Below are 8440 nucleotides of genomic sequence, written 5' to 3'. Positions count from 1 at the left end.
GTACAGTACGGTTCGGTACAGTACAGTACGGTTCGGTACAGTACGGTTCGGTACAGTACGGTTCGGTACAGTACAGTTCGGTACAGTACGGTTCGGTACAGTACGGTTCGGTACAGTACGGTTCGGTACAGTACAGTACGGTTCGGTACAGTACGGTTCGGTACAATACAGTACGGTACAGTACGGTTCGGTACAGTACGGTTCGGTACAGTACAGTTCGGTACAGTACAGTTCGGTACAGTACGGTTCGGTACAGTACAGTACGGTACAGTACAGTACGGTACAGTACGGTTCGGTACAGTACGGTTCGGTACAGTACGGTTCGGTACAGTACAGTACGGTACAGTACAGTACGGTACAGTACGGTTCGGTACGGTTCCAAGCCATTTCCATTAGGCCAGATCCATGGAACCAGCCCTTTTTTTAGTACCTACTTGGTTGTGGTTCCAACTGGCCCCAGCTGACACCAAAATGTGACATCAGAACACTGTTCATCACTGATTGGTTAGGGGTGGAGTCAGTGGTTGGTCAGGGGGTGGAGTCAGTGGTTGGTCGGGGGTGGAGTCAGTGGTTGGTCAGGGGGTTGAGTCACTGGTTGGTCAGGGGGTGGAGTCACTGGTTGGTCAGGGGGTGGAGTCACTGGTTGGTCAGGGGGTGGAGTCACTGATTGGTTAGGGGTGGAGTCACTGGTTTGTCAGGGGGTGGAGTCACTGGTTGGTCAGGGGGTGGAGTCACTGGTTGGGTCTAACTGCCTTTAGAACAACTCAAGGAGCCATTTTTTCACTTGTAGCAGTGACATTAGTCGTGATTCCGTCCGGTTTTAATTAAATTTTTTTACAAATGTTTAAAATTTCAAAAGTTATTCATCAAATGTGTTTCCATCTCTCATTTTACACATTAACTTTATTTCAAAAAACCTAAAAACCACCTCCACCAACCGCTCAAAACACACCCACTGGAACCGGACTGGAACATCAGTGGAAAACCAACTGGTCCGACCCGTTCCGACCCGTATTCACACCGACCGTTCCGACACTACACCATGGAAAAGGGGCTACACAGGACCCTCTGTAAAAATGTTACCCCCCATAGGTCAGCTCTGTACCACAACCTTCAGTTGTTATAAAAAACTGGAGAAATTAAAAATCAAAGGGACATTCCATCATCGTCTATCTAAACACATTGAAATTGTCCTCTGCCTCTTTAAGAACCTCCTACTATTTCTGACACTCCCACTTCCGCACATCTTCACAACAATGCTTCAGAGGAGGGAGCTCTGAGGGCTGCAGACTGAGCTCCAGGGAGGAGCTTTGTGTAAATAGGCGGAGCTTTGTAGCAGCATGTGAGTGGTCAGCTCCACATGACCACAGGAGATTCATCTCAAACATGAATGAGTGAAAACAACTCTGTTCATGCATCACTGTCTCCTCCAGCAGGTCCGAACAGAACCAGAACATGTGAAGTCCCGCAGGCCTCACCTGGATCAGTTATAGGTCAACAAGAACAAACATGGTGTCCAGGAGGTCAACACTACTGCTGACAAATCAACACAAACATTTCCATTTGACACATATTGTGTTTCTGTTGGACAGTGTTTTACTCAGATTATCTCTGTGTGATAATAACGTCTGCTGATCTGAAGTGTAGAAACAGAAGAAGTCATTTCTTCACAGCAGTGTTTCAGCTGGACTGACCTTTGACCCGGGCTGTGCTGCACGAGGGACAAGTGTGCAGTCAGGGTTGTGAAATGTGTCTGATCTTTGTCACACAGGGACGTGTGTCCTGGACGCTGAGTTAGAGCGACGTCATCAGATGATGCACGTTTAGCAGAAAAACATTTGGTCCAGTTGGGTTTGAGTCGGTCAGTCAGTGGTCAGTCAGTGGTCAGTCAGTGGTCAGTCAGTGGTCAGTCTGTGGTCAGTCAGTGGTCAGTCTGTGGTCAGTCAGTGGTCAGTCTGTGGTCAGTCTGTGGTCAGTCTGTGGTCAGTCAGTGGTCAGTCTGTGGTCAGTCTGTGGTCAGTCAGTGGTCAGTCAGTGGTCAGAGACTCACACTCAGCTGCACTGTGTGTTTTCAGGTGGCAGCAGTAACACATCTGTACAACATTTCATCTAAACAAGGAAAGAAAAGCTCATTCTCTGGTCAAAGTTGTTTTATTGATTGAAAATGTCAACAAGCAGAAAAGAACATAAAAACCTTTTGAACAGATTAGAAGATAGAAAAACATTTAAGTGTGTGTTTGAAGCACGAGGCTCTGACACACAACAAGCACAACATTCAGGCCTGGCCTCCTTTCAGGTGACCTCTCTGACCTGATGTCAGTATAACTGTCAGCCACTACCACCTGAGCTCAGAGTCTGAGGTATAACCTCTGCTGTGTTGGCTGATCTCCAGTCAGACCACCTCCAAACTGTCACAGGTGAACATCCTGACCACCGAGGAACACTTGAAGACTCTCAGCTACTTCTGCAACAAACAGAACAAAACCTGTCTGAACCACTGATGTGTTCCAGGATCAGTGACCACCACCACAAAACATCATCAGTTCTGAAGTCTGTTCAGTGTTTGTGCCCTGAAGGTGGTTCCTGTAGACACATTTATTCCTGGGCTGACGCCTTATGGTGGACAGGTTTGAGTCCCAATGATCCTAGGAGCTCTGAGGGGCTTCATGCCCCCTGTAGGGTCACCCAAGGCCAACAGGTCCTAGGTGAGGGATCAGACAAAGTGCAGCCCAAAGCCCCCTACGATGAGCACCATAAATGGAGTCAGTGTTCCCTCACCCGGACCTGGGTCACCGGGACCCCCCTCTGGAGCCAGGCCTGGAGGTGGGGCATGTTGGTGAGCACCTGGTGGGTGGTCTTTCACCCATGGAGCCTGGTCAGGTTAGTTAGGCCTGAGCTGTGCTCTCAGCAGCCTGCTGATGGATGTAGAAACATCTTGGTTCATTTCTGTGATGAAATCCAGGCTGTGGAAACATGAGGCTCCTCTGTGGCCTTCAAGTCACTCCGGCTCCTGGGCGTCGAAGCTGGCTGCTGCTGGGAGGAGCTTCAGACACCTTTCACCCACATTTCTGTCTCTGAATGGACGGCCTGCCTCTGAGCTGGAGTTCATTAAGTCTGTCCTTCAGTGGGGGGTGGGGGGGGGGTCTGTGTTTGATCAGTAGTCGAACACAGACCCACTGATCCTTCAACACAGAGCATCTTCAGAAGACAAGTTGATGAAATAAATTTAATAATCTGTATTGTTCCATACATGTGTGTGTTGAACCTAAAGTACTGTTTGGTATGGGTACACGTGTTGTTGCAGCCTTATTTCCCACCACATCAAATCTTATCTTTAAATCAGTCCAATGATCTGAGGAACTGCTGGAGCTCATCTGCAGACACATCTGAACCTGAATTAGCCCCAAAGCTTCAGCAGCTCTACATGAACAGTCAATGACTGATTTATGAGTTTAATTAAATCCATTCAGTGGTTTATGATAAACTTTCAGAATAAAAGACAAACAGGCAGCTACATGGTGTCCATCTTTCTTTCCTGATCAGGATTTATCAGCTTTAGATTCTGACCTTTCAGCTGGTTCAGAGTAATGACTACCTGCTCTCTAAATACTCTCTGCTGGTAATCCTGAGTGGACCGGATGACAGGATTACCTAATCTGATGAAGTGCAGCCCACTAACCAGCTTGGTGATTAGCTTCATTCAGGACAGAGTCAGGTCAGAGGAAAACAAGCGAGTCATAAAACAAAGAAGTAAAACCTTTGATGAACATCATGGTTCCTGTGTGACCACAGTCTGCAGCTCTGTGTTCAGTCTGACTTTAACTTAAAAACATAAAAACACCTCATTATCATCATCCTAATTAAAGAAATCAAACAGCAGTGGCTCAAATATTAAAGTTATTAAGAATAAACGTTTATTATATTAATGATGGCTTTATTAATGAGAACAAAGTAGATAAAACAAGTGGATGAGTTCAGATGCAAACACTGTAAGTCCTCCATCACTCCAGGTTAGAACAGAGGGGCGTGGCTTAATGAAGGATGGTACCAGAGAAGAAGAACTGAAGGAGGGGCCTAAACTAAACAAACATCATTTACATCAGAGGAGCCCAAAGTGGGGCCCGCAGGCCAAATTTGGCCCGCCAAGCCATTGATTTGTCCCACCAACAGTTGCCAAAGTTACAAGGTTGTAAACTGTTATCCTATAGGTAGAAACACAGTGTTTCCATTGGTCAAATGATTATATAAAAGGGCTGTTAGTGAAGGTAGTTTTCAGTCATGGTGCTGACTTTATCTTTGATTTATTAGGATTAAACATGAAACAAGAAATAACAACAAGACATATTTAGATCAGATCTAACCCCACATGTAGATTTGCACACTTTATAAGGCCACAAAACCTCATATTTTATCAATTTATGATATATCCCATGAGCCTTTGCTACTTGAGCGTACGGCAGACTTTCTCCAAGTGCACAGACTAAAACTAAAGAGGGCCATAGCACAGCTTAATGGTTAAAAATAAAGGACTTTACTTAAAAAGTATTTGTATTTCATGTATTATATTACTGCATTTGGCCCGCAGCCATGGGTAGATTTTCTTTTTGGCCCCCTTGGGGAAAATGTTTGGGCACAATGATCTACATTGACTGTGACTAGAGACAGGACCAGAACCTGGAAGTTGAAGAACAAAAGCCTATCAACAGTTTTTAAGCCCCGCCTCCTCATAAACAAATGAGACATTTTCCTGACTAGAAAAAGTAAAAAGAAACTTCAAATATTATTTTCATCAGTTTTTTGTGGATTCATGTACCTCCTGAACGCTGAGTCATCAATTAAACATGTTTGAAATATGGTAACATGTCAACAAAAGTGCCATGTTGCAGTGATTGACAGGTCACAGCTAATTAATGAGCGGGGGGGGGGGGGTGCAGGCGGGACTTATGAAATACAAAATTTCAGCTCACAAAAAAAACTGACATTTTGGCTTCAATTAGGAACCAAAGAGAGAAAAGAGACACTTTGTCCATCTTTCTTACTGATGACAGGGCCGGTCTGAGGGGTGCCGTTCATCTACAGGGTGCCACACATGTGGATAAAAACAATTATTTTATAACTTTTTATCGGAGTCCAGTTGATTTAGTCTGCAAAATAATCTCTGATTTCTCAATTCAATTCAATTCAGTTTATTTCTACAGCTCCAAGTCCCAACATCCGTTGTCTCAGGACACTGTAGATAAAAAGAACAATGTAAAGAAGAAAGCAGCAGATTGTGTTGAATCACTTCATCACAGTCTCCATCCTGAGCAAACGGTGGAGAGGAAAAACTCCCTGCTAATCAGGAAGAAACCTCCAGCAGAACCAGGCTCAGGACAGGAGACCATCTGCCTCGACCGGCTGCTTGGAGGACAGGAAAGAGACACAGACAAACACTGAAGAACTGGTCCAGGACTGGTCCAGGACTGGTCCAGGACTGGAGACCATCTGTTTGGTTTCTCAGATTTATAAACTTGTTCTGAGGGTTTCTCAGCTGCTTCGTTCCTACATGAGGTGTACTGTAGATGTTTGACTAAATCTCAGGGGCAGCACACCCCTGATTGATGATAAATATAATTGTGTTTTTTCTTAGGCAGCTGTGGGAGTAATTTAATGTGGAAGCTATTTTTGTGTAACTGCACCAGGATTTAAGCATTAACAGTGTCAGAAATATTAACTTGTTTAGTTTGTGTCAGGATACTAAAACAATCAGCCTGAATAGTAAAACATTTATAACAGCAAGAAAAACAACAATAATTCAGAACTTGATGTCTGTCCTTGATGGAACTCCTAATTAAATATTTTAGCTACAATTTCAGAAAACTTTCTATAATCAGATTTAATAAAAGTACAAAAGTTTCATGAGTTGGACAATAAATGATTTTAGTAGCGATGCATTTATTTTTTACAAAATAAGGCCCCAGAAGAAAACTTTAATAGATGAATATTTATTGTTTTGGAGTAATGACAGAAACAAGCAGCACAGAAAATCAAAGTACTGTACACATAAATATACTTACAGTACGAAGAAAACATTCCTTCAAACAACAATCAGTATTTGACTCTGATGTATCAGAACCACACGTTGGCATTTACACAGCATTTACACTCAAAGTGACAAGAAACAAGCAAATAAAGAGAAATAAGCAGAATAAAGCAGATCAGTGTGGCTTATTAGAAGCACTAAACATTTTATAAACGCAGCTTGGCTTTATATGAATTATATACAAGAGACGGTATGAGTCCCACCACCACCATCATGTTGGAGATGAAAACATCTGAAGGTTCAGGAGGTGTGCTCGCTTGTTACGAAGCTTCATTGGCACTCTCTGAAATAAAGACCCGCAGACTGCAACGTGTGGAGACCACCAGGGTCCACCGAGGGTCCAACACCTCAGACCCTGAGCCCAGAGGAGCTGCTGACACCAAACAGCTTCAGGCTGAGTGAAAGCAGCTGAACGGACCTGCAGGAGGCAGAAACACACGCAGGGTTAGAAACACAAAGCTGCTGAACCCGAGTCAACTCAGAACTGCAGCTAATGCGACAAATACTCTGTTAAACTCAACAGAAACTGTGTACTTAGGACAGTTGTGTACTTAGGACAGTTTTAAAAATCAGTGGTGGACGCAGTTCTGCTAGTAAGACTAGCTTCTTATTTAGTGGATTAACATTTCTCCTAACTACAGAAATAGTTAGCGGACTGATTAACTTCCACTAAATTAAGCTCTGCTAAATTTAAGTTTGCTTAAGTTTTCACAAGCGTTAAAGTTTGATTTTTATACAGTTTATCTTGAGTTAAATAAAAACTATCCGCTCTTAAAAGCAGTGCTGGATGTGCCAGGCACCATGTATGTAGCATGTAGCATCTTTAGCAGCTAAACTTCAAACTAAGAGCATCAAAATTAAATTAAATAACATTTAGCAATATTTAAATAACAAATACAAAAACTGACTGTATAAAATATAGTAGAGAAAGTACTTCATATTTGCTGTTTGATTAACTTCAGCACTCGCTTCGGATGTTATCATCCATTAAATGGACGTTATTAGCTGTTATCAGTCCCATAGAATGGCTTCAGACTGTCGGCTGGTTAGTATGAGGCATAAAACCACTGAGGTTAATTTTTAAGAAAATGACATGGGCTATGATAAAGTAGACCGGACTCGGTTGGTAGCAGATTGTTGCATTCCAGTGTATATGGCACTGGTAAGCCACTGGGGGCACTGTCAGGACAGTCTGAAGCCATTCTATGGGACTGATAACTGCTAATAACGTCCATTTAATGGACTGATAACATCTGAACCGGCTGACTTCAAACAGTATTTATAAAAAATACAGTATAAACTCCATCAAAGTACTGGTTTGATTCTGAAATAGTTAAACTGGAATTTTTATACTGGAACAAGTTTGGATTGGTCGATTTGCCACACATGATCCCGCCCACCTTCAATTGGAACCAATAGAAAACTAACAATAGGTTTTAGTCCCACCAGTCTTTAACTGGACTGAGGTTCTGTCACAACACCCACACTCACCCTCGTTCCCTTGTGCACTTCCATTGTATGTTCATGTTGAAGGGTTTGAGTGCGTAGTGTGTCCCACATTCTACACATCCACCCTTAGCCCCGCCCATTTTGAGTACTATTTTCACCCTTACGAGAAGTCCGCATTTTTATGAACTTCGGTGAAGTGTTTTACCCACAATTCATCCCTGTGTGACGGTTTGAATTAAAAGGCAGAAATCTGGCACTGTCCACTGAGCAGCTTCAGTTTAGTGGTGGCAGTAATGCACCTAAATGAGTCTGCCTACCACCAATAAAACCAAAGAAGAAGAACTTATAGAAGTTAGTTCTCAGACTCTGATGTATCAGCCTACTTCGCTTCATGTGCTTTCTTCTCCTAAAAACCATTGCTTCTTGTAGTTGTACATTTTTAACATTACAAATGCCAAAACAGTGACTGGTCCCTCCATGTTGGATGTTGCAGTTACGACACAGAGAAGATGATGTAATCTGTACTGTCCCAATTCTCAATTGTTTTGCACACTTGTAACCTGTGCACTCCAACACTTCTGTGCACTTCAACTGAATCCACACTTCACAGAGGGGTGTAGGGTGTAGGGTATAGGGTGTAGGGTATAGGGTGTAGGGTGTAGGGTATAGGGTGTAGGGTATAGGGTGTAGGGTGTAGGGCATAGGGTGTTGGGCGTAGGGCCTAGGGCGTAGGGTGTAGGACATAGGGTGTAGGGCATTGGGTGTAGGGCGTAGGGCTTAGGGCGTAGAGTGTAGGGCATAGGGTGTAGGGTGTAGGACAAAGGTTGTAGGGTGTAGGGTGTAGGGCATAGGGTGTAGGGCGTAGGGTGTAGGGCATAGGGTGTAGGGCGTAGGGTGTAGGGTGTAGGG

General features: G+C 43.7%; 1 protein-coding gene across 2 annotated transcripts in view; it reads right to left on the bottom strand.

Moving 5' to 3' along the window:
* Positions 1-5963: 5963 nt before the first annotated feature.
* camk1gb (calcium/calmodulin-dependent protein kinase IGb) overlaps positions 5964-8440 on the bottom strand; it is an 18596-nt gene continuing 16119 nt past the window's right edge. For both annotated transcript variants that reach the window (XM_014031419.1, XM_014031420.1), the window contains exon 14: positions 5964-6500. The gene's annotated coding sequence lies outside the window, so the exon portion shown is untranslated. The remainder of the gene's footprint in view (positions 6501-8440) is intronic.

Source organism: Austrofundulus limnaeus, unplaced genomic scaffold, assembly GCF_001266775.1.
Source record: "Austrofundulus limnaeus strain Quisiro unplaced genomic scaffold, Austrofundulus_limnaeus-1.0 Scaffold1248, whole genome shotgun sequence".
NCBI lineage: Eukaryota > Metazoa > Chordata > Actinopteri > Cyprinodontiformes > Rivulidae > Austrofundulus > Austrofundulus limnaeus.
This window is presented reverse-complemented; position numbering and strand designations above follow the sequence as displayed.